The 25854-nt window shown below is 43.1% G+C and overlaps 2 long non-coding RNA genes across 2 annotated transcripts; one reads left to right on the top strand and one right to left on the bottom strand.

The window, feature by feature from the left end:
- Window positions 1-5960: 5960 nt before the first annotated feature.
- Window positions 5961-22690, bottom strand: LOC147578920 (uncharacterized). Its single transcript, XR_015253341.1, has 4 exons — window positions 18331-22690; window positions 10815-10987; window positions 6813-6913; window positions 5961-6321 (listed from the first exon to the last, which is right to left on the bottom strand). It is a non-coding gene; the product is annotated as an uncharacterized LOC147578920 (long non-coding RNA).
- Window positions 22087-25621, top strand: LOC147578919 (uncharacterized). Its single transcript, XR_015253344.1, has 2 exons — window positions 22087-22206; window positions 25350-25621. It is a non-coding gene; the product is annotated as an uncharacterized LOC147578919 (long non-coding RNA).
- The last annotated feature ends 233 nt before the right edge of the window (window positions 25622-25854 follow it).

Here is a 25854-nt window from a genome sequence, read left to right as displayed (position 1 = left end):
TGTCCCTGCTCCTTTGAGTGTTCACCAACCAGAGAGCTCCTGGATTTCATCCTCTTGGGTTTTATAAAGGCTTCATTGCATAGTTAAGATTGACTAATTAGGGCCCTGTGGTGACTACTTAGGGCCCCATAATTGTACCTCTGCCTCTGCCCCATCATCTGGTAGCCCCAGAACTTTTGCTCATGATGACACATGTGACTACACTCCACTTGACGTCTGCCATCTTCCTTGAACACAGCAATGTTCATTCATCCATTCATTAGCAAATGTTAGCAAATGTTTACCAAGTGCCTACACATGTCAGACCCTGGGCTAGGTTCTGGGGATTCAAAGATACAAACAAAGCTCCTGACCTCACAGAGCTTACATTCCCATTGGATGTAACACACATAAATGAACAACAGCGTGATGACAGATTGTTCTCCATGCTCTGAAGGAAAGAAGCAGAACAATGTGGTAGGTACTAAGCTGTGGGGGATACTTTAGATGTGAGGGTCAGGGAAGTCCTTTCTGAGGAGGTGACGTTTGAACTTGGATCTGAAAACAGGCTGTGGAACTGGCCATGCAGAGAGGCGGGAACAGCCTAGCTCAGCTAGATGAGACCACGTGTATAAGACTCTAGCCATAAAAAAATAAGACAGAATCAGAAATGACCCAGGTAATCTCAGTCATGGATAGAAAGAAACCAGAATATCACAGGAAGGGGTCTTGGGCACTGGATGAATTAAAAACAAGACCAATCCAAGCTACAAAGTAAGTACAAAGTCCTCTAATATCTAGGTTAAGTGCAATAGTTGTCAGACTTGAATGAGCGTAAGAATAATTCAGAGTCTGTTTAAAAAGCACATTCTGGGACTTCACCTCAAGAAATTTAGAAAACTTTTCAACAAACACCTGAGTTGGCTTTGATGCAGACCATTTTCAGAACACATTTGGAGAAGCACGGAATTAAAGAGACAAGAAGGAGGCTTACGGTTGGACACAGAAGAGGCGTGACAGGTGCAGGGTGTGGCGGAGCGGGGGAAGCAGTGAATCAGAGGAAGGGTGGAGGAAGGTGTACCGTCAGCATCCTTGTCCATGCTTCTCCATGACATGCTTGTATCTGGCTTCTTTGTGCCCAGATCAGCAAGATGAGTCATAATAACAGCAAGGAATGTTAAAGAACTTGATTCTGTGAATCTTGGAATCCCTAAGGACATCCAGAGGGAGAATTGGTATGGGATGGAGGGAAATTCTTCCTAATGGGACCCCAGTAATGGCACACCCACATTTCCCTCCACTGCATCCTCTCTGAGATTCAGGTGAGAAGATAATCCTTGGCTTTCCTAGGAGGATAAGGAGTTAAACATAATGCATTTTCAACGGGCTTGAGGTCCCACTAGACCAGCTGGATGTCATTGTTAGCATGGCGTGGGCTGCTGAGAAGCTCTTCAAAATAGGGCAAAGGCAGTGGCAAAACAATTGGCTGTGTCATTCCAAACCCATCTGAGCAAATTACATGGAAAGCAAGCAAGAGTCATTATGATTTATATAAATATATGTTGCAGATTTCATTAAGATTAGGTCAGCTTTGCAGTTATCACTTGCTGGGTTGTTTGCCTGGTCCTTAATCTTCATTTGCAAATGCCGATTAGCCTCCTAAAGGACTCCCGGTGGCCAGGAGTAAACCCAACCCTCACCTCACTTTCTTCTCTCTGGGACTTCAGCCAAGGAGTTGCCAACCTGGGGACACAGCCTGGAAAAGTCCTCAAAATAGATCTTCCTCAAGGTACTGAAGAGCAAAAGAGTTGCAGACATGGCAGTATAAAAACCTTCTCAACTCAGTCCTTGCTAGGGCTCCAGGCAGAGCAAGGGACCAGATTGTCTCCTCTCTGCATTCCTGCCTGCAGATGGGCACTCAGCCAGGGGGACAGTCAGAGGGGTGAATGGGATGATAGTGGGTCTCTAAGTCAGCTGAGCAGTCATTCAACAATGCATTGAAATTCAGTATTAAGCCATGGGTGGCAGTGAGATAGATATCAGGGGCATGAGGACAAAAAGTTGCAGTGCTACAATCCCCTGCCCTGGAAGAATGTGTTCTTAGAGACTGGAACATAAACATGATCACAGGTTCGAAGGAGGCAAAGAAATCATCATCATCATGCCGCATGTGGCAGGGGGATCTGAGGTTTTTGCATAGTCTGGAGGTTTCCAAGTCTTCTAGAAACATCATCTTTTATCCTTCCAAATGAGGTCTTATGAGAAGCATCATGCCGTTTCTGGAATGATCTTTCCAAAAGGTCAGTCTGGCCATATTGCTCCTTGGCTATAGGCAAGGGTCTGCAAACTCTTTCTATAAAGGGCCAGAGTATATATTTTAGATTTTTCAGGCCAGACAGCCCTCGTTGCAACTACTGAAATCTGCCCTTATAGAGATAAAGAAGCCAAACACAAGTTAAGTGAATGGCCATGGCTGTGTTCAATAAAACTCCACTTAAAACACACAGGCAACAGGCCAGATTTGGCTTGGGAGTTGCCTTAGAGTCACAAATGTGCTCCCATATCCTTCTTATGAGACACAGACCTTTTCACAATCTGAACCCCTATACCCAGTTGGCCCCCACCCCATCCTCTGCTCCAGTCAAACAGAAGTTTGACAAGGGAGAAAGCAAGGCTATGGATTGGTAAGTGTTACACTATAGGACAAGGGTAATGGAAACAGGAGCTTCTCAACCAAACCTTGGGTGGCAGGAGTGTGGTACATCAGGGCGTTCTTCCTTGATGAAGTGACACCTGAGGCAAAGTCTGAAGGGGGCAGACTAAGTGAGAGTTAGCCAGTGGGCAGGGAAAAAGAAAGGACTGGGCAGAGGGAGGGAAGGAGCAAAGACCTGAGGGTAAGGAGAGTAGTTATGTTTCAGGGAAAGCCAAAGCATGTTCAAAGTTCATGGCAAGCTTCTTTGGTGCCAACGTTGCTCTCCCAGGGACTGAATCTGGTAAGTGCCCCCCCCCCCAACCACACCCTACCACCCAGAAAGCTCAGGAAGGGGCAATACTCTGAGTCATTTTGGTGGAAGCCATATAATTCCAAGCAGCCTGGATCAGAGCAGTCTGGGCTACAATGCAGGCCCTAAGCCCAGAGCCAGGAGTTCATGCATTCAACAAATACCAGGGAGCCACTGTCATGTGGAGACACAACGGTGAGACAGACAGACAGGCAGGGGCAGCTTTTCGGAAGCCATCAAGCAGGCTACAGGGGGTGGGAGAAACTCAGGAGTGAGTTCTAGCACCAGCAGGGGCACTGAAGAGTCCATCAGAAATAAGATGGGGTGAATTAAAAATAGAGAAGCTGCGGGCATCATCGGGGCAGCAAAACCTCAATTCCAGGTGCCACCCCCTGGCACACTGGAACTCATCACTATTCTGTTCTGCTCAGCCTGGGTACCACTGATTCTTAAAGTCGGTGTTGCTTGGCATCATCGCTGGTGTTATCTGGATGTGTAGGTAAATGGCCCTGAAGACGACAACACTTACTCGGCCCATTGAGGAACTCCAGGCCCCGAAACCTTCTAGAGAGTAGCCTTCATTAGGATCGATTCTGCCGGTGACAGCATGGTGCTACCAGTCTATCCTTTGAATTGAAGGGGAAAAAAATCCCACCATAATCAAGGCCTTTTCTCTAAGATCCCTTTTTAGCTTTCTTCTTTAACCTTCAATATTCAATATTCTCTCCGTGGACACCTTGCAGAGCCTCCTTCAAAGGCTTTTAGGCTCCAGGGTTAGAGTTCAGCCCTTAATTGAGACTCCTCACACCAAGATGAGATGACAAAGTCTGTCTGCCAGGGAGGATTTACATATTCAACAGTGCAGCTTCCTCTCCTGTCTGCATTCAATACCAAGGGCTGCAGAAGCCTTGATCTCCAAGTGGTCTGTGGCCAGGCAGTGGAAAAATAAAACCGCTTTGTGGAGGACCCAAGGGAAGACCAAGCTGTGGCTGCCTGAGTCTTATCAAAAGAAAAATGGTTACAACACTTAAAAAAAAAAAAAAGTAATGTAGGAAAAAACTTTCAAGTATGAATATGGAATTAAAGGTGCCAAATGCGCTGAGGGTTGGAGAAACTTTATCTCCACTACATCAACCCATCAACTTTGGGGGAGACTGGCAATTAGCGCGAGGCACAGATTCAGTTTGTTCTTATGTAGACAGTGTCATCTGGCGTCAGGAACAGGATGCCTCAGTACACACTGCAGTAAACACAATTCCAAATTGTGAAGAAGGGCCTCAGGGGTTCCTCATGGATGCCGCCAACAGGGACCAGTCCAACCCTCACAACTGGTGGGATTACCGAGCAGCTGGGGAAGGGGTGAGGCAGAGAGAGCAGGTGCCCTCACGTGCCCTTGATAGGTTGGCATTTCTCAAATTTGGGCTGGAAAGTATGTGCAAAAAACCTAAAACATGCTAGCGTGATGTATCTATAAAAAAAACCATAAAGCCAGTTTTGTTGTCCCTAAAATGAATGTTAGTCATTTTAGGGAGTAATTTTTCTCACTTGTGAACACATACCTGCTCATTCACGTAAAACTGTAATAATTCCAGCTGGAAGAATGGCATGCTATAGTCATGGGGCCACCGCCAATTTCAGGCAAATGTGAAATTCCGTTAAGGGGAGGGTAATGAGGGTGTTCAAATAAGTTGCCCTGTTGGGACAGGAAGGTGAGTCAGACCTGCTGTCCCTTTTACTCTCTTAGTCCGTCATACCTTCATCAGATGCCAGGTACTGGGTGTCGGCAGAACCAACACAGCCACCACTCCATTTGCCAAAGCTATGGCTTCAATAGCTGCTTCGTGCCAGATGACTACAAGTGAGCATTTAAGCACCGTTTTACCACTGGGCACTATAGACTACTAGTTTTCTATTCTCTCACGGTATCCAGGGTTTTACTACCTTCAGTCCATCCAGGTTACATAACCTATCTCAGATTTCCATCCTTGGGAGTCTAACACCTACAGCCATTTCTGGTACCAGATGTTATATCCATCAGGGCTGATGTGTATATGACAGGACTCCTTTAACAATTTTTGAGAGATTTAAAACAGGGAATTATTGGAGGATCCAGAGAACCTGGCTGTGAAACTGGCCTCTGAGACTGATTTCTAGAATACCACTGTAGAGGAACTACAGGTGGCTCTTAGAGGAACTACTGCCTCTATCATAAGGAGAATGATGGAGGCCAAGAATGCACTACAGGGGCTCTTGTGCACAGGTTCATATAGAGACTGTAAGGTCAATACCAGCGACACAATGCCTCCTAGGTTACAACCTTCCCTGACTAGCTTAAGACTGATTCAAGTCTTGCCAGCTGTGGCTGATTGCACAACCAAAATCACATCTGAAATTGTAGCGGCAAGGCTAGGTAGGAAATGCCATTTTTAGTTTTCCAGTCTCTGCAGCACAAAAGAAAGCATACTTGAAGGAGGTGACCAGCAGATGTGGAAGGATAAATCTAGAGTATTTACTTCCCCACCACCATGACTTCCAGCTAAGTTCTCAAATTATGAATCAACTCGCTACATGTTTGGTGAGATCTTTCTGCACACAAAGCACTTTAGAGGGCCCAGAGGTGTATGAGTTGTGTCTAAATGAAGATGTTCCCTGATTTCACAAAATACGTGACTTAATGCACCAGAATGAAGTTTCTCCTTCAAAGGGGAACTCTTTGCAGAAGTTACACGATACAGTCTTTCCTCGGAAATTTTCTGGATCTCTGATGATGGCCTGAACTTCATGAGCACACACTCATATGTATGCTTGAAAGTAAGGATCACAATTTTAAAGTCATACCTGCCAGAGTACTATCTCATGCTTACTATGTACCAGGCACTGTGCATGTTCTTTACGTACATTCTTATTTCAGCTGCACAACAAATTGCACTGGAAAGTAGGTGCTATTAGCCTTTCCATTTTACTATAAGAAATACAAACTCAAAGTTAAGTGACTTTACCAAAGTTTTTGAAGCGTCATGTGAGAGATGGGAATTGAGGGCCTCGTGGCTTCAGAGACCTTTCTCTTCCTGTAACATTGCATTCTATTTCTTAATTAAGAGGATGGAGCTTTTCTTCTTGCCTCCTAGCCCACCAGGTGCGGATCCCTGTGACTTTTGACTCTTTCCACACAGGGCATCCTTTCTTAGTGCACAAAGATGTCTTTGAGTTGGTTGCTCTTGCTGAAGAAATTCAGGTGAATGCGCTCAGGGATCTGTAGCTGCCTATGGAGAAGGAGCAGGAACATTCCAAATCATGGCTTTGTTACTCTGGCGTATCCCAGGCTTCTCCAGGTGGCTGCCTAGGGCGGGGAGAGTAATCAGCTATGTATACTAAACATAGAATATATAATCAATAATTACCAAGATTTATAAGGTGAGGCATTCTTATTTAAAATTTAGATATGTTACTTTGTTAGTACACCTTAGTAATATTCAGCCTCTGTTCTCATATTACATATAATTTGTTCCCTCTATGCATTCTCCTTTCTTGATACAATATAGTTTTGAGGTTGAATACATGAGCTCACTTTAGTTTAGATTCCTCAGATGCTGGCTAGTAGTGGGGACTTGAGTTGACCCTCTTATGCTTCATTTTTCTCCTTAGCAAAATGATGATAATAGTAGAACCTATCACATAAGGTTATTCACAGAGTTGTTGAACAGATTAAATCTGGTGATCCACTAAAAACATTGGCATACTTTCTGGTAAATAGTAAACAGAGTAAATATGAGATATTATTAATTATACATAATTTTAAAAACTCTGTACTAGAGCTCTGAAAGTTCTCACCTTTTTGAACTCAACAAAAATTTATTGAATGTTGGGGATTGGAGAGGAATCAGATATGGGTCTCAGCCCTCTGGTTGCACCGTGTTGGGGAGGAGACAGATCTGTAAACAACAAATCAATGGAGGTAAGTCTATAGCATCCATCGTCTGACATAACTGTCATGGCTACAATGCCGGGATCAGAGTGACTGGACACTTCTATTTGGCCAAAATGTCTGCAGACACTTCAAAAAGGTGATGCTACAGATAAGTCTAGAAAGATGGCTTCCAAAAAATGGAAAGAAAAGGAATTCTAGGCAGAAAGAAAAGTAAGAACAAAAGCAAACTGGGTCACCTGGGTGGTTCATTCATTTAAGCATCTGACTCCTGATTTCAGCTCAGGTCATGATCTCACGGCTGGTGATATTGAGCCCTGCATTGCGCTATTAGCATGGAGCCTGCTTGGGATTCTCTCTCTCTCTCTCTCTCTCTCTCTCTCTCTCTCCCTCTCCCCTTATCTCTCTCTCTCTCTAAATAAACATTAAAAAAAATAATAAAAGCAAACTGACATGAAGGGAACCATAGGCAGTGGGGCAAATCACAGGCATGGGGTGGGAAGCAGATAGATGTAGAGTCTGGTGGGAATACACTGTCAGCTAACACTGCTATAAACTGTATAAATCCCCATGCTCCATGTGGCCCAGTCCCTGTACAGAGTCACATTCAAAGAAAGAGTCTAGTTACCAAGAGGTAATCAGTGGCAATCAAATTTTTCCCAGTGATCTTACTTAAAAATACCAAAGGGTAGGAATACAGTTGACTCCAAGATTTCCTAATATTATTGTTTAGGTTTGTGTCCCTCTCCCCAAAGTCTCACACTCAGCACCTATGAAACATCTTGCCCCTTCCTCTGTTCCCCAAGTCTTTACATGCATGTTTCATTGCCATGTTCCTCCTTCCTCTACCCCAGCATAACCATCCCCTGGGCACCTGCTCTGCTCACATCTGCCGGCCAGTCCAGGGGGGGCAAGTATGGAGTTTCCAACCTTGGTGTGCTATAGGACAGCACAGAAGAGGCACTAACATGCTGCCAGCTCACATGGTTTTGAGGAAAAAGAGGCTATGTCTGGCTCAGTGGCTCATAGAAGGCCTCAGGAAGCAGATGGTCCATGATTTGGGATTATACTACTTGAGAGGATTGGATAGACAGAAAAGGAAAAAGAGGCCATTTGTAGGGAGAATGATGGAGGCTAATAGATCCAACATTGATATACCATCTCTGTGCATTGGGGATGGTTGCGTTCTCTTTGGCCCCAGCATGTGTGTGGTGCAGATTTTCTGAGGAACCTTAGCGTTTTGGAGGTGGAAGGCACTTCAGATATTCTGTTGTCCTTCCCCGTGGATTTAGAGATGAGATTAAGGCCCAGAGAGAAAAAAGAACACATAGACTTTTGCTTAAGATTCCAAAACTTGCTCTGAGAATCATTTCTTTGACCAGAGTCACAATCTAGCTTCAGGACTCCTGGGAAACTTCTATTTCTAGTGATGAGTGTGAATCTAGAGGCACAAAAGCATATCCAATAGGTAAACATGGTCCTTTGTGTTTGTGTTCTTTTTCAAAAGGATTGACTCTCTGAGGTATGTGCTTCCAGATCCACTGTGCCAGGGATGGAACTGGAGGGGAAGGCAGTGTGGAGTGAGAGTTTTCAGGATTGGGGTTGATTCTAACTCTACCTGGGCTCCGTCACTTTTGATATTGTGGGTCAGATTACTTAGCCTCCTAGCCTCGGTTTCCCAGCCTGTAGAATGGAGTGTGCAATTGTACCTTCCTCTCTGTGTTGTTGTAAGGATCCATTGAGATGATGTTCACACAGCCTTAGAAGAGGGACTGGCACTGAGTCTCCACTTAGTCAGTGGTAACTAATATTATTAGTTCTGTTGAACAAACACATTCTGCCGGCACCTTGCAGCAAAGACATCCTAATATGCTCAGAGTCCATTTCAATCTTATTTATTGGGCTTATCTTTTCTTCTGAGCCATGGTCAGTATTTACAGCAAGAGGTTGCATTGGCAGCAGTAACATTGATTGTGGGGCCACCTGCGGTCTTTCGGCTGTCCCTTCCTCAACATAGCCATGCCACACAGCCCTCAGGGGGACAGCAGGGCCCTGCCAAGTGCACCTGGCATGGAGCGTGTGGGCAGCAAGGCTGGCACAGTCCCTGTCCTGGCTGGGCAAGGTAAGCCAGCAGATGTTGGCTCCGACACAGACGTTGCCCAGGAGAGAAGCAGCCACTGGTGTCGGGATTTGCTAATTGTGTTGCCTCCTGGCACAGCATTCTCATGCAGCTCTGAAATAGCTCTTGCAGTTAGAAAAGGACCCTTCCTGCCTTTCATTTTGTGGCAATTTCTTTCCCAGGGACAAAGCCTGGCTCAGTGACGAGATCTGGTTTTCAGAAAAGGCTCTTGTGCTGTGCCCAGTTTTCCAGCTGGGCTGCTCTCTAGACTCGAAAGAAAATTGACTTGGCCAAGTTCACCTGGCAAGCCTATTCACTCAGCAGGCTCTCCCCCTACCTCCCCACTTTGGACACCAGTTTCTTCCACTAAAGCTTCTCTTTTAAAGGCAAGACTCACTGGCCATTTAGTTCCTTCCCTGCCAGAGAACTCACAAAAACACATATGCATCTTTTTATCTAATATGTTTACTATGATATTTCTCCTTCCCTATTTTAAATTTTTTTTTCAACGTTTTTTTTTTTTTATTTATTTTTGGGACAGAGAGAGACAGAGCATGAACGGGGGAGGGGCAGAGAGAGAGGGAGACACAGAATCAGAAACAGGCTCCAGGCTCCGAGCCATCAGCCCAGAGCCTGATGCGGGGCTCGAACTCACGGACCGCGAGATCGTGACCTGGCTGAAGTCGGACGCTTAACCGACTGCGCCACCCAGGCGCCCCTCTCCTTCCCTATTTTAATCGAGGCTGTGTTTCACAGTGAAAAGGGATATCCTTTGCTATTAGAAATCTTGATTATGAATACTTTGCCACAGCCTAGTTTTGTGACCTTGGACAAGTGATGTAACTTCCTGGGGCTCAGTCGTCCTGTGTCTCAAGGGTGGATTGTACATCTTACCCCTTCGTGTTGCAAAGATTAAAGGAGTTAAGTTATGTAAATTACTTGATACTGTGCCTAGAGCATCGTAAGTTCTCATTAAATGTCCCTGCTATTATTTCATGTAACTAGTCGCAGAACAAATAAAGTCGCATCTCGTTTAATAGTGCAATTAATTTGTCAAGCTCCCCATATGCCCAGATTACAAAGAAGCCCAGAATTTCCTACTGGGGCCCTCTCCACTGCCCTGGAATGGTCCAAGAGTATTTAATCAGCACAAAGGAGGCAGTTCTGCTGCCTGGAGAATCCAGAACCCAGACCTGGAGAATCCAGTCAGTAGGTTGACCCCCATTTCCTACTCTTGCTTCATACAGGCTTGACTGAAAACCTGGCCCCGTGTCATCCAGTGAGTCAGTGGATTGCTGTTTGATGTCAATGCTGGTCCAGCAGTGGGTTTTCCAGAATGCAGAGGTGGAAGGCAAGGCAGTCTCCTTCCCTCATGGAGCGCAGGTCAGTAGTCTGGCATGCTGCCACAGGCTGTTCTTCAGAGACAGCCACACTTGAACTGCAGGTACCAGGTGCAAGTGCTGATCCTTGTGTGGGCTATAGCTGGTTAGTTCAGACTTACTGGTGCTGAGGGACCTTGTAATGGGGGTTTATGCAGACCTAGAAACCAGATGGTCTGTGTTCTAATGCAGGTATGTCCTATGAATGTTTGGGCAATTTATTTGACCTGGTCTGTTCTCCAGCCCCATCCATATCTGAAAAGTGGGAGTCCTGATAGTAACTCATAGGGTAGTAGGGAAGATTAAATGTTTGGATACACGCAAAGCACGGAGAACAGTGCTCAGCATATACAAAGTACGCCGTAGTTGTGAGTTACATAAATAGGAGTCCTAGATCTATCGCTGCTGACCTGTGTGACCATGGGCATTCAGTCTCCAACTTTGGCTTCTGTATATGTAAAATGAAGCAGATGGAAATATAACCATATCTGAGTCAGGAGATCTGGTTTCTGGTCCCGATCTGCCCTAATTAGCTCTGGATATTGGCAAGCAATTCTATTTCATAGAACTTCAGTATCCTCACCTATAAAACAAGAGAGCAGGATTAAATCATCTCTAAAATTCTATTAGTCAAAAGATAGATGTTTCTATTATCTTAGTATATTGCTATGTACTGGTCAATATCAGTGATCCTTTAAATCCATAATGCAGTTTTTATTGTTGATATATAATTATGATTATTTCTTGGGGTTGAATCAGTTGGGAAAATAAAGTCTCATATTCTATGTGCAACAACCCTATGAGAGAATAATATTGATGGGAACCACTAACGCTGCTTTAGTGCTTACCATGTGCCAAGTTCTGTGTGAAATAAATGCTCTACTTCACTTAGTCTCACAGTAGCCTTCTGAGTTAGGGATTACTATCCTTACTTATTCCCACTGCTCAGATAAGGACACCGAGGCTCACAAGTTTAAGTAACATGTTCAGTGCTACACAAATGGCAGACGGTGGAGCTGGGATTCAAGGATGGCCCTATGTGACCCATAAGTACATGACTGTTCTGCAGACAGTTATTAATGAACCTACCTCACAGAGAAGACTCTCGGACTCATTCAGCAAATAATGTGCCCAAGTTCACTTACAAGTTAGAGGCACGGCTGAGACCAGGCTTTCTCTCGCCTCATCTGCAGCCTCCCAAACCCGCTTGCTTGTGAATCAATGAATACAAATGAGGGCTGATTTGTATTCATTTCCAGCTAACCAGCAGATTTACACTCTCTCTGTTGCACACCTCCAAGAAACACGTCCTCATGCATATACCATCAGGGTTTCAGGGACCTGTTCTCTCTCTCCGATTCACTCCCTGGTCCTGGGAAACTAAGATCATAGCCCTGTCTGTGAGCATATCAGAACCAGACTCCAGCAATAGCCACAGTCAACACCAGTAGAATAGTGGTAAACTCCATTGCTTTACCTGGAAGGGAAACCAGAGACAGAGGTCCCTAAGTGTGGATGACACAACCACTCGAGGTAGAACATACCATGATCAATCTCTACCAGGAGCAGTTGTGTGAATTTGAAGGTAGGTATGTTAGCTGACTTAAAACACTGCACCATGTCAGAGGACACCCATTCTTAAATTCTTGAGTGGTGGAAATTGAGCCAGTGGACAGATGACAGAGGGATCCCACGAGGCTGCACCTGCCTGTCGATAGCCACTGCAATATCTGTTCTACCTGGGCCACTAAGGGTAACTTTGACTTCAACAAAGAGAAATCCCCACACATGAAGAATTAAATAATGAAGGCATCGTAAGCTATGGGTGGGAGGGGTTCAGGCATGGAGCTGTTAGGAGCTCAACAATACACTGATACCCAGGTCCTTTCATCTATATTCTGCTGCCAGTATCAATAGCTTTGCCTGAGGTCTGACCTCTTATTGTTATTGTCACAAAGTGGCTGCTGGTGGCAATCAGGACTATACACTTTCGTATTCATCTCCATGAAGGAAAGAGAAACCCCTCTTTCCAAAACACAGAACATGATCTTTCCATCTTTCCTTTCTATTTGATTGGTTCAAGTTAGGTTATGGCCTAACCCCAGGCCAATAGCAGTCACCAGGGGGAGTTCATGCACTGATTATATTAGGCTAATCAGAGGTTAACCATAGAATTTATGCCAGGATAGAGTGGCTTCCTCTGAGTCACATGGATTGCATGGCCAATGAGTAGACACATGAATAAAATGTGGTTCCTATTGGAAAGGTGGAAGGATTGCAAGGTAGCTGACAGTGTTCATTACAGTTCCCTTCCTACAACATAACAATATTGGAACCCTTGACTTATGCTCAATCACCATGTTTCATTATCCCAGACCCATGAGTTAATTAGGTTCTAATCCTGTCTCCTCAGTAAGTCTCATGACTTCTGCTTGATTGGCTGGAATAGAAGCTTTCTCTCTTCCTCTCTGTAATGGTAGTTTGTGGCTAGAAGGCTCTAGATATGCTCTTGCCATTTTTTCCCACCACAAGGCAAAAGCAGCCCAAGGATGATGTCAGGACACAGAGGATTCCTGAAAAATGGTACAGAACTCTGAGGACACCATGGGCCTCTGACTCAAACTGTACCTAGAACTCACCTGAGCACTGAACCTCTCAATCATGGAGACAACCAAATTCTCACTATTTTTAAATCCAACCTCAGTTTTGCTTTCTGCTTCTTACAACATGAAGAATCGTTATTGACACAGCAGAATCGAGTTCAATTCAATGAAAATGTTTCTAATCATCAGAGCTGCTTCCAAAATAAAGCAGGCCACCTCCTGTTCTCCTCTGTCTTCCATCACTGGAGGTGTTCATGCAGAGACTGGCCAACCATCTGTCCAGGATGCTATAAAAAGGATTTCTACATTGGTGGGAAGCTGAAAAACCACCTTCTAAGAACCCTTCCAATTCCGATATGCTAATACCCCTATTAAGCCAAGAAGAATGTGGAAGGTATGCAGAAACATGCATAGGAGAATATAAATCAAAGTTACTTGGATGAGAGTCTTTCTCTCTGAAGTAAGACTAGAGAAGAAGCATGATTCAGTCATTTGTTCTTTGATTCAGTCATTTGTTCTTTGATTCACTTTTATTCAACAGATGTATATTGATCTCCGAATGTGTGCTAAGCACTAAAGATTGAGAAATAAATAAAAACTAAGAGCCTGTTTTCACAGCGTTGACTTTCTAGTGGTCGTGGTAGAGTGGAAAGATGTAGACTTTGATTCAGAAACACCTGAATGACAGTTATAGCCTCTACTAGACATGTAACCTTGGGCTGGCTTCTCTGATCTTCAATTTCTTAACTAGTTAAGTAGGAGCTATAACACCTACTTTGTACAGTAGCATGATGGTTAAATGAGATAATGCATACATGTAAAGTACCTGGTAAAGACCAGGAACAAAGCAGTTAATCAATAAATAGTATTTCCCTTCCACAGCTAGAGCACTAATGGCTATATGTTCAAGGGAAAACACCAACATTTCATCTTCTGCATGAATTCCAAGAAACTCAAGTATAGTAGAGAGCAGAAGGCCGTGCAGAGAGAACTCTGGAAAAAGTTGATTTTAAATGGATCAGATCACCATAATTTGAAGGAGAGAATGAAAAGTGTCTAAGTTTATTCATTCATTTAACAAAAATGCATTGAGTATCTCCAATGAGTTAGCAAGTATTCTAGGTTCTTGGGACCTATAGCAGTGACCCAAACAGAAATGTTGCTTCTCTCATTGGGCTTATATTCTACTGGGAGTAGAAAGACAGGAAATAAAATATGGGGGAAATTCTCATAATGCTGCATGGCACTAAATGCCAAATAAAATGGTGCTAATAACTGGTACTAAGGAAATAAAGAGGAAATAGATCCAAGGGTTCGAGTAGCCAGAGAAGCTTTGAAGAGTTATTTGGGGAATAACTCCTTAGACTGTGGATGATGATATGTAGAGTGTGGCGTCTGTATCTGAGAATCATGCAAAGAGATTGCAGGCCAGGGGCACGTTGATGAACCAAGCCAGGAAGCGTGGAGAGTAGGATCATTTTATAATTGAATGGAAGGGTTCAGCTGAGTTCAAATCCTGGCTTTACTAATTAGCAGGTCACTTTAAGCAATTTGTAAACTAGGTCATAGAGTTGAGCTAAGGGTTCATTGAGAGGAATCCTATAAAGTGCTCAATGCATAGCAAGCTTGCAATACATTACTATTATTGTTGTTTTTGTTGTTTTGTTATCATGACATCAAGGCACATTAACCAAGTGTCTTCATTTCCTATGGCTTTTTATAACAAATTACCAAAAACGTAGCAACTGAAAACAATGCCCACTTGTTAACTCAAAGTTTTGTGGTTCAGTAGTCTGGATGTGCTTAGCTGGGCTCTCTGCTTAGGATATCACAAGGTTGAAATGATAATGCCAACTGGGCCAGGCAGATATCTAGAGACACTATGGAAGAATCCACTTCCAAACTCATCTAGATTGTGGGGAGTGTTCCGTTCCTTTGCAGGGCTGAGGCTCCCATTTCTTTGCTGCCAGGACCACTCTCTGCTCCTAGAGGCTGCCAACATCCCTTCTCACATAGCCCCTCCATCTCCAAACCAGCCACATTGTGTCAAGTCCTTCTCACACTTTAAATCTCTCTGATTTCCTCTTATACCACAAGCCAGAGAAAACTCTGCTTTCAAAGAGCTCATGTGATTATGTTAGGCCCACCCAATCTATCTCAAAGTCAACTTTGTAACCTTAATTACATTTGCAAAATGTCTTTTGTCTTATAACCTAACATGGTGATATCTCACCATATTCACAGAGGAGGGAATTGTATGTGGGAGAAGTCATTGGGGGTCATCTTAGAAGTCTGCCTACCATACCAAGTAAAGACTTCTCAAGGAGATAATTTGTGTGACACAGAACGTGGTGGGGAAAAGAAGCAAACTGGAAGATAGGACAGCTAAGATTTGAGCAGCCATGCTGAAGTCACACTCAGTTAACACCTAGCCTTTCTCAAACGTATCGCTGGACTACTGTCCTCATCCAGGACTTGAGCAGCCTATGATATTCCAAGTCAGTTATATGGGTCCACTAACCAATCCACTGAGAATGATTTGGGTTCCTATTATATCACCCTATGTTTACTTCCAATGTTACACTTCCAGGGTTAATTTCAGACATGATGAATGTGCCTTCTTCAATTCATTGAGGAAAAGATTAAATAGGACAGAGATACAGAGGGAGATGGTCACCTAGGCCCTGATGACTTCCTCCAGGTTTATGGGAACTGTTACTCAGCATCCTGTGGTTATAGTTAAACAACTCCATAATTATCTTCCTAACCTTACTAACATCATAACCTATTTCTGTCTTTGCTCCTTGCATATCCTGATCAGTTCCTTGATGGAGCCTAGTTATCCTCTTTCTGCTGAAGTTCCCTCATCTTGACTCTTCCAGCCCTACTCTATTCCCTTCAACATGGGGCACCAGCAGCCTTGGCTGGGTATTGGCAAGTTTTAGCAGAATTGATGCTGCCTTGGTGGAGCATTAGCAAGATTGTTGGAGCAGGACAGGAGGTAAGTTGTAAGATGCCACTTGGTGATGAGACAACTAATCACAGAGAACACCACTGGACAGAGGACACCACTGGACTCCACTGGCTTATTTGTAAAGAATGTGGAGAGTACTATGGCTCCTACATTACAGTCGAGGATGAAGCCAGAGAAAGAGTGCATTCTGTCTCTGTTAGTCGGGGTCTGTTTGGAATCATGGTTGGGTTACTGAAGCCTAAGAAATCCTGGGGACACGACACATGGAGATAACAACATGTGTCCCACAAAGAAATTATCTGAGGATTAAATGAGATCATGGATTTAAGTTCAGACACAATTCCTGGACCATGGAAGATACCAGTAACTTGCTTATGAGGCCAGGAGACTTGTGCTCATTTAAAAAAGCAAATGAAATTTTTTATTCTTTTTTTTAATAACTTGCACCCATTTTTAACTGCTAATACCCTGTTGACTAAAATTTGACCTTTCTTTTTTAATGAAGTGTTTTTCTGAAAGAAAAGAGAAACAGGAAAAAATAAAGAGTATGATTTTTTTCCATCATTGCATCAAAATTTTGCAGCTGATCCCAAATAACCAGCCTGTTTCTTCCTTGCATATCTTCTTACCCCAAGCATATCTAAAGAAGTCCTTTTTTACTAGAATACGTAGGAATAGATAGACCAGTGAAACAAAATAGTCCAGAAATAGATTAAAGTATGTGTGAGAATTTAATATATGATAAAGGAGACATCACACATCAATAAGAAAAGGAAGGATTATTTAGCAAATGGTGCTGGGACCCCTGGGTAGCAATTTAGGAGGAAAAAATCAATTTTAGGCCCTTACTTCACATCATGCAGAGAAATCAATTCCAGATGGGTTAAATAATTAAATATAAAAATATCAAATCTCAGAAAAACTAGAGAAAAAAGAAGAGTGAATAAGAATTAAATCCCCAGAGGAGTAAGAACTTTCTAAGCTTAGACCAATAGAATAAAGCACAAAGAGGATTAACAGATTCAACCACTTACAATTTAATTTTTAAAATCCTGACACACAGACATACAAAAGCTAAAATCAGACCTGAAATAACAGTTGCAGCAAATATTAACAAAGTATTAATTTTTCCTATAAATGGCTCATATCAGTCAATATAAAATAACACTACTAGCTAGCTCAATAAATGAGAGAAGGCAGAAAATTCACATATGAGGAAAATATACCGATAAACAAATGTGGGGAAAGATACAAGCTCACTAGCAATTAAGAGAATGGTAAATTTTTAGAAATCAAGTATGGATTGTAAGACAGAATTGGCAAAATTATTTTTAAATACAAATATTCAATATTGGTAAAAGTATAAAAAATGATCACACTTATCTACTGCATGGTATGAATTTGTGTAATGCTTTCACAAAACATTTTCATAATTTGTACTAAGACACTTGAAAAGACTTCAGATAATTTTTAAGGGGCATTTCAATTTTCAGAATCTAAGCTAAAAATATGTTGAAATGTTAGATCAAGAAGAGACACAGAAGGAGACACATTAGCGAGAGGCTCTCTGCAGCATAATTCAAAATAATAATCATAAGTAACATTAACGACAAGGAGGAAATGGAGTTAATTATGATATATTCACCCATGCTTGTAGGGTGTTGGTAGGTAAATCAGTCATGGTTCTGGAAGGAAATGGGCGATGAGTTTACATTAGAATGACTTGAGGGGCACCTGGGTGGCTCAGTCGGTTGAGCGGCGGACTTTGGCTCAGGTCATGATCTCGCAGTCTGTGAGTTCGAGCCCCTCGTTGGGCTCTGTGCTGACAGCTGAGAGCCTGGAGCCTGCTTCGGATTCTGTGTCCCCTTCTCTCTCTGCCCCTCCCCCGCTCATGCTCTCTCTCTGCCTCTCAAAAGTGAATAAAGATTAAAAAAAATTTTTTTTTAATAATGAATTGAGACAGGTTGAAGAAGGAAACTATTTACAAAGGCATGGACAGAGTATAGGAAAACTTATGATAAGGAGCTAGTAAAAGAGCTCTTGCTACCTCTAAGTCTAATAAGGTGTGGGAAAGGGGCAAGGAAAGTAGTATGGAGAGGTCCACCTTGATAGGAGCTATGACTTCATTAAACCAAGGAACACAGTCATCCTAAAGTCAGTCTCCGTGGAGTGATCCAGGAGAATATTCTAATATCATTCCCCTTCTCCCTATCAACCTTGGAAATAAAAATAGTGAGTTAATTTACCAGCAAAATGAGTTTATTCAGGAGTAGCAGGATAATTATAATACAGGTCATGCAAAACATGCCCAACCATAGGCAAGTCTTAAGAACACTGAGTGGGCCTTACCTTTAAAGATAAAAGAAGGGAGCTGGAAGGGGCTGTTTGAAATGAAAGTCCATTGGAGGAAAGGGAGGGTTTGGGGGTGTGGCAACTTTTCATTGGCTGAGTTGTGGTGGTTCTCATTGGCTGGGTTGTAGTGGTTCTCACTGGTTGGGTTGTAGTGATTCTCATTTCCTGGGTTGTGGTGGTTCTCACTGGCACCCAAGGTGTGGCTCCCACTGGCGCCATACATGGGACCTTCATAACCATCCCCTCATATTGTCAAGCCAATTCTTCTGAGTAGTGAAGGGACTGGTAAGATCAGTGAAGACCATGGATATGAGTCCACGACTGTACTTTCTTTGCTGTAAAGCGAGTTTCTCGGTCCACAGAGATGGTGTTTCAGATATCACAGTATGGATAAAGCATAATGTATTTTTGAACTAACAGCACTGTTGCTAAAGAGCAGTTTGATTTGGGAAGGTTAATCCACCCTCAGAATTTGTGCCTATCCCTATTAGAACAGAGGGTTTCCCTATCTGTTAGAGGAGCGGTTCAATGATATGGTATTTTAACAGAGAGTTGGCCGCTTCTCCCTGGAATGGTGCCATATCTGGAGCCTAGAGTTGGCCTCCGGTCTTGACAAGGTAGGCACCTAGCATGGCACAGCCAGGCCAGCATGGATGAGGGGGAGTCCATGATGCTGAGACCATGCATAACCTCCATCTCTGTTGTCATGCCCACTTCATACATGGGCCCACTGAGCAAGTCCAAGGGTATGTAGGGACTGACATCCACAAGACACTTGTTCTTGTCTAGGTTTGTAAGAGCTTCCTCTGCAATGGATGCCCTCAGATAGGAATCAATGTAGGATATAAGTGTCTTCACTCTCTTTACCTATTCTAGGTTCCAGTTCATTTCTTACTTACAGATCTCTTTGTCTCCTGTCTTCCAATCTTGTTCTTTCCCTAAAGCAGCCAGCCAACCCATTAGCCATTGCTCATGTGTCGGTGGTGTATATCTGCAGCTCAGACCATCTTTCCTTCTGCATGAATTGGACAACCAGTTGTAGTGCCTGAGGCTGTTCCCATTGGATTAGTCTCCTTCATTTCTTTCTTTCAGTGACATCCCAGCATGGGGGAAATGCAGCTGCCATCCACTTCTAGTGTATACTCTCATACTTTGCAGATCCATCATTAAACCAGGCTCATACTTTTTCTTCCTCCATTAACTGGCAATAGGAAATGTCTCATGAAGCCAGAGGTGTGAGTTGAGGAAGAGGTAGCAAAGCAGTAGATGAGACTCTAGGGGAGTCTTACCATCTGTTAGTGCAGCTTATTTGTATCTCCCAGACAATCGGGGCCCTGTTCTGTATATCCCATTTATACTTTATAATGCAAGGCTGCTGTATGTGCCAATTTTATGCTTCAATGTATCAAATAACATCAAGGTCATGATGAACAGCTCAGGTCTCATAGTCTCTTGGTGTCTGATGGCTAGACATTCAGTTTCTACTAGGGTCCAGTAAATGCTTTTCGAATAGAGAATAATTGTCACAGAAGAAGTCCTCATTACAAACACTAGGAGTCAAGCACCTTTTGGGGCTTGCCAGAGGCTTCATACAGGATCTCTGTTTGCTATACATGTTTTCAATACCATTGGGCCTGCAGCATCACAAAGCTTTGTAATGCTTTACATCACAAACTGGACTTGTTACAGAGCATTATTATGCTCTAAGCTCCACTCAAAGCTGTCATCATTATGAGTTACTCAATAAACAGGTCAGAGGAGCATGACCAAATATGATGCATGTTGTCTACAACACACAAAGAGGCCTGCAAGTGCTGCACTTCTTTCTTCACGGTGGAAGATGAAAGGCACAGCAAACAGGCTGTGATTTCAATGGCATAATGCTGATAAGCACAGACCATTGGACCCTAGAAACTTCATCAATGTGCTAGGCATCTGAAATTTAACAGGATTTGTCCAGTATCTTCTGACATGGATATATCTTAAGGTATATGGGGTGTTTGCTCTTTCCTGCTAACCATAACCAATTAGCATAATGTCACCAATGTAACAGACCAGGGTGATATTTAGTAGGTTATGAGAATAATCATGGCCCCTCCAGACTACAGTGACAAACACCAAGAGAGCTGACATGGCTCTGGATCAAGATGGTCATATACTGCTTTATCATACACACAGGATGATTCTGATTTTGCTTACTAATTGAGATGGGACAAAAAGCATTTGCCAAGTCATAGCTCCATGTGCCAGGAATTGTGCTGGGTTGCTCCAGTAAAGATGATACTTCTGGGATTATAGCTGGTAGTAACAGTAACATTTGGCTAAATTTGTGATAACCAACTGTTATACTCCATGATATAAGTGCCCTTTGTAGCAGCCAAACAGATGAGTTAAATGGGAATTGGGTAGGAATCATGACTCCTGCAGTCTCTCAAATCTTTGCTGTAAGTGCTAATTTCTGATTTATGTGTCTTGTTCTGGGGACAGTTATCAATTCACATTAGTTACAAGGCCTTTCACTTGGTCTTGACCCTCTCAACTATCATAGCACTTACTCTGACAATTCTGTATATTTATTCCCACTACATATTCCAGGATTGGGGAGAAATGGCAGGTGGGTGTTTGGGCCACTGGGTCCGTGTGAGACCTTCTAGAGCCAAGATCCCATCTATTACTTTGTCTCTATAAGACCCCATCCTGAAGGGTGGACCATGGAGATATTTTGGGTCTCTTGATACTAGCATCAGTTAGGAGCCAGTATCTAATGACCATGGAAAACATAGCTATTATCCTTTTTTTCAGTGCATAACACCTTAGTAAGTGGCTGCAGTCCCCTTTGGAGAAATATTTGAGGAAGATTCACATTATACACGTGGAGAAACATAGCAGGATCCTTCTTCAAGGAGGGCCAGTCTCACCCACGGCTGAGAGATTGTGGATATGTGAATCGGTTTTGGTTTTGGGATTAAGTAAAAAGTTGAAAATCCTCACTGCAGAGACTCAAGTCATATTTCTGGCCAGTAGTCTTAGAATTTTTACTATATATATAAAGCAGCACCCTAGTAGATTACTTTGTGTTTAGGGATACTGTGGTCAATTAACCAACTTCAGAGATCCCTGAGAGTTAGAGTGTTTTTGTGACCACTCCATCCCTGTGTTTATCCTGTTACCTGTACCCACTCTGTGTCTAATGGTGAAGAGCTGCCACCTAGCTTATGCTGTGTGGGATCCCATTAACTCCATCAAGATCAGGAAATCCAGTTCCCAAATCTCCAGCCCACAGGATACAGACAACACAACATGCTTTAAGGATGCTTCTGCTCCTCTCACTAGTGAATGTGTTAATGCCTTGGTGAAGGGCATGTCTCCAGGCTCTCCTATGAGGATATGGTTAGAGGCAGGCTACAAGACGGCACATGGTAGACACATTGTCACATTTCCGTCTCCCTGAACCTTCAGACTCTCTTCTCTGAAACATATCAAGGAAGTTCCAGTATTTAAACCCCATTAACTCACATGCTTTGAGTCTGAGTTTCAATTATCCAATCTAGGAGACACGAATGCCCAAGGTACATGGCTTAACCAACACATTAAGTCCCAAATCCTAGAAGGATGCTCCAGTGTTCATGAACTTGGCCCATTAGAAATTGCTATTCTCTCCTACTTGCACAAACACCCTTATAATTCAGTCCCACACTGCTGTCCCAGCCTTGAAATTCTTCTGGTGAATAAGTTCTTTCTTGTACAAATAGCCTTCTGCTCCTCAATTCTTGCTCTGTTGGGTCTGGTGACAGGCCTGGAGACAGGGAGGTGTGCTGGGAGTGAGATCTGGGATAATCAACTTCAGCTTCTGACGCAGCTGCCCCTCTGATGGTAAGGCTGCTGCTGACGGTGGCTGGGGGTGGGTGGTGGGAGTCAGAGGCAGTGCATGGGTAGAACTGCCTTGTAGCCAAAGGAAGCTCAGAGGAATTTGAGAAATTCAAGGATTTAAAGTTTTAGTCTCAGTCTCATACTTGCCTGCTCATATGTACTCAACCCACAACTCGGGATCACATACTTTCTCCCATGACAGTCTTTTCTGTGGTGTAGCATTGCACCAGATGCATAATGAGTGGTGCTACAAAGACATGTGGCCTCATCCTCACTGTAGTTGCCCTATGATAGCAGCTGAAGGGCTTCTTCAAACACAGCCTGAAAGCTTCCAGGTGCCCACCATGTTCTCAGTTCAGTGTTTACAGCTTACAAATTCTCCTCTCCCCCCAAGAATACCTTCCAGAGCCAACAGAGGAGGCCATGTGATTTCACAATATTTATGATAATTATCACCATATCCATAAGGTATCACAGGCACTTTATGTCCCCCACCTGCACATTTTCCATGCTACTATTGATGAAACCCTAATCATGATGCATGTCTCCACTTACCATGGATTACCCACATCCCACCTCCCCGCGGCAAGGAGGCTATCCCTACATTAGTCAACCATATGAGCAACCCAATCCCAGGACCCAATATTGAAGGTCTCTATTCTGGGACCTCATACGATACCATTTATTGTTTTAATCAAGATCCCAACAGGAGATAAATGGCAAGCTTTAGTTAGACTAATTTGACACAAGCTTAATAAACAGACTCCTTACAAAGATGAGAGGAGAGTGCAGTACAGTCACATAGTACATTACCCCAGGGTGGTGGCAACCCCCTAAATCTGGAGGGTGGATGGAAGGAGAAAGTTACTGGCACCTGGAAGGAGAAAGTCACATGGACAGGAGTTCCTTGACAGGAGCTCCTTGACAGGAGCTTTGATCTTCAACTGAAAAATGAAGTCTACCTGCGGTGAACCTGCAGGAAGAGAGCAAGGAGAAAAATTGACCCAATATCATTCTACTCCTTCCTCCTGCAACCCTGCTGGGATTTCCCACTAGCCAAATGCCAACTGGATGCCAGAGGAAGGAGAAAGTGTTGATGTGTCCATACCAGCCAGGTTCCCAGGACACAGAATAGGGTTAAGGGGAGTGGGTGTAGAAAGAAAGAGCAAAAGCATCTAACAGAGTGGGGGAAGGCAGTGTTTCAGTTTGCCCGAGGGACATGATTTAGATGAGTAATAGGTATTTGGGGTGAGGGGGGACTAAAATAAGTAAAATAAAATGTTAATGTTTTTATTAGGTTACCATGAGATTACAGGTGGTTTTATTGCCTACATAAACCTATTTTTTTCAAATTGCGATGGGAGCTGTGCTCTAAGCTCTTTAAAAATAGGCACCACTGCTTTCAAATAAAGCTCTTTCCCCACAGCTCCTACTATGATAATTTAGAAATAACAGGTACGTACTTAATTTTAGAAATAATGAAACATACAAAACATGCATTTAGAAACTGCAAATACCTACTTTTTTTTTTTTTTAATTTTTTTTTTTTCAACGTTTATTTATTTTTGGGACAGAGAGAGACAGAGCATGAACGGGGGAGGGTCAGAGAGAGAGGGAGACACAGAATCGGAAACAGGCTCCAGGCTCTGAGCCATCAGCCCAGAGCCCGACGCGGGGCTCGAACTCCGGGACCGCGAGATCGTGACCTGGCTGAAGTCGGATGCTTAACCGACTGTGCCACCCAGGCGCCCCCTTTTTTTTTTTTTTTTTTTTTAATTTTTTTTTTTTTTTTTTTTTTTTTTGCAAATACCTACTTTTTAAAGGGGATACAGGAAAAAATATACTTGCTAAAATTAACAATATACAGGGCCATAAAGCGAGTCTGACACAGTGTGATTAGCTGCCGCTTCTCCCTTCTGCCTTCCCTCCATTCTTCCCGCTGCTAAGGAGCCTTCTCCCATCGTGATCACCGTGTGGGACATTTTTCCTTTAGGGGGACTTTGAGAAGAGGAGATAGCGTGTCTTTAATGTCAAACCCTTTGTGCATTAAAAAATACTCAAAATTAACTTTTCTTACTATCAACTTCAACAATGAAATCCTGTTTACTTCCCTGTACGATGAAGACAGGAGCAAGCTTCTGTCTCCGTGAATGTTTCTCCACAACTTTCTTGTTTTGCTTATAGAATTTGGAGTTTAGTCCTGGATTATTATTGTTAAATATTTTCTTTATTTTTGAAATCTTTTTACATTTGCTTTTCTATTTTTTATTATTAAAAAAATTTTTTTAACATTTCTTCATTTTTGAGAGACAGAGCATGAGTGGGGGAGGGACAGAGAGAAAGGGAGACACAGAATCCAAAGCAGGCTGCAGGCTCTGAACTGTCAGCACAGAACCTGACATGGGACTCTAACTCACAACCTGAGATCATGACCTGAGCCAAAGTCGGACATCTAACCAACTGAGCCACCAAGGTGCCCCTTTTATTGTTTTTTTTTTAATGTTTATTTATTTATTTTTGAGAGAGAGAGAGAGAACAAGAGAGGGGTAGAGAGAGGGGTAGAGCTGTCAGCACAGAGCCCAACGCAGGGCAAAAACCCACAAACTGAGAGGTCATGACCTGAGCCAAAGTCAGATGCTTAACTGACTGAGCCACTGAGGCGCCCTATTATTTTTTTTAATGTTTATCTTTTTTTGGCAGTGGGGAGACAGAGAGAGAGGGAGAGAGAGAATCCCAAGCAGGCTCTGCACTGTCAGCACAGAGCCCGATGCAGGGCTTGAGCTCATGAACTGTGAGAACATGACCTGAGCTGAAATCAAGAGTCAGATGCTTAACTGACTATGATACAGTGCCCCCAGGTGCCCCTATTTACTTTTTTAAAAATACATTTGAGCCCTCTTTTGTGAGTACTTTAACAAAGGTCACTGAGAGTCATTTTGATTTTTAATTGTTTTAATCTCGCAAGACCTTATCAGGAGAGGGACCATAGCCCACAGTTGATGGAAATCCTGCAGAAACACCGTCCTATTGATGTGGGTGAGAAAAAAGAAAAGTGCATCTCCTGCTGACATCCAGTCAAAATGGTACCCCCCCCTTTTGAGTATATCTCTGACCACTTCTTTTTTTTTCCTTCTTTTTTTGTCAAGCAACAAAACCGCTAACAGTGAGGTGCTATGATAAAGGGCATGAGCTTTGGAGTCAGACTCTCCTGGATCCAAATCTAGCTGTAATATGACTAGCTGTGTGAATCATGTAAAAAAAAAAATCCTCAAGCCTCAATCTCTCCATCTTTAAAATGGGAACAATAGTACCTGCTTCAGAGGGTGCTTGTGAAGATAAATTTGATAATGCACAGAAAACACTTGTTGCAATGCTCCACACATAATACATCTTTAATAAATGCTTGTTCTTCTTCTTATTAATTGTGGTTGGAAAATGCCTCTTTCATAAACAGATATGCTGTATTATTGCACTGGGTACAACCACCCTGTACTCGTTAGATCAAGAGCCTACCAAGAAGGTCTGCATGATGTAGTTATAACGGAGAGAACGTAAGACCCAGAAGGGTAGGTGCTTGTCCTTCTGATTTTCTGATATTTCCTAAGCCTCTAGAATGGTGTCTGGCATATGGTAAGTACTGAGTAAGTATCT

This window comes from Puma concolor, chromosome B4 (assembly GCF_028749965.1).
Source record: "Puma concolor isolate L17-30 chromosome B4, mPumCon1.1.hap2, whole genome shotgun sequence".
NCBI classification, from domain to species: Eukaryota; Metazoa; Chordata; class Mammalia; order Carnivora; family Felidae; genus Puma; species Puma concolor.
This window is presented reverse-complemented; position numbering and strand designations above follow the sequence as displayed.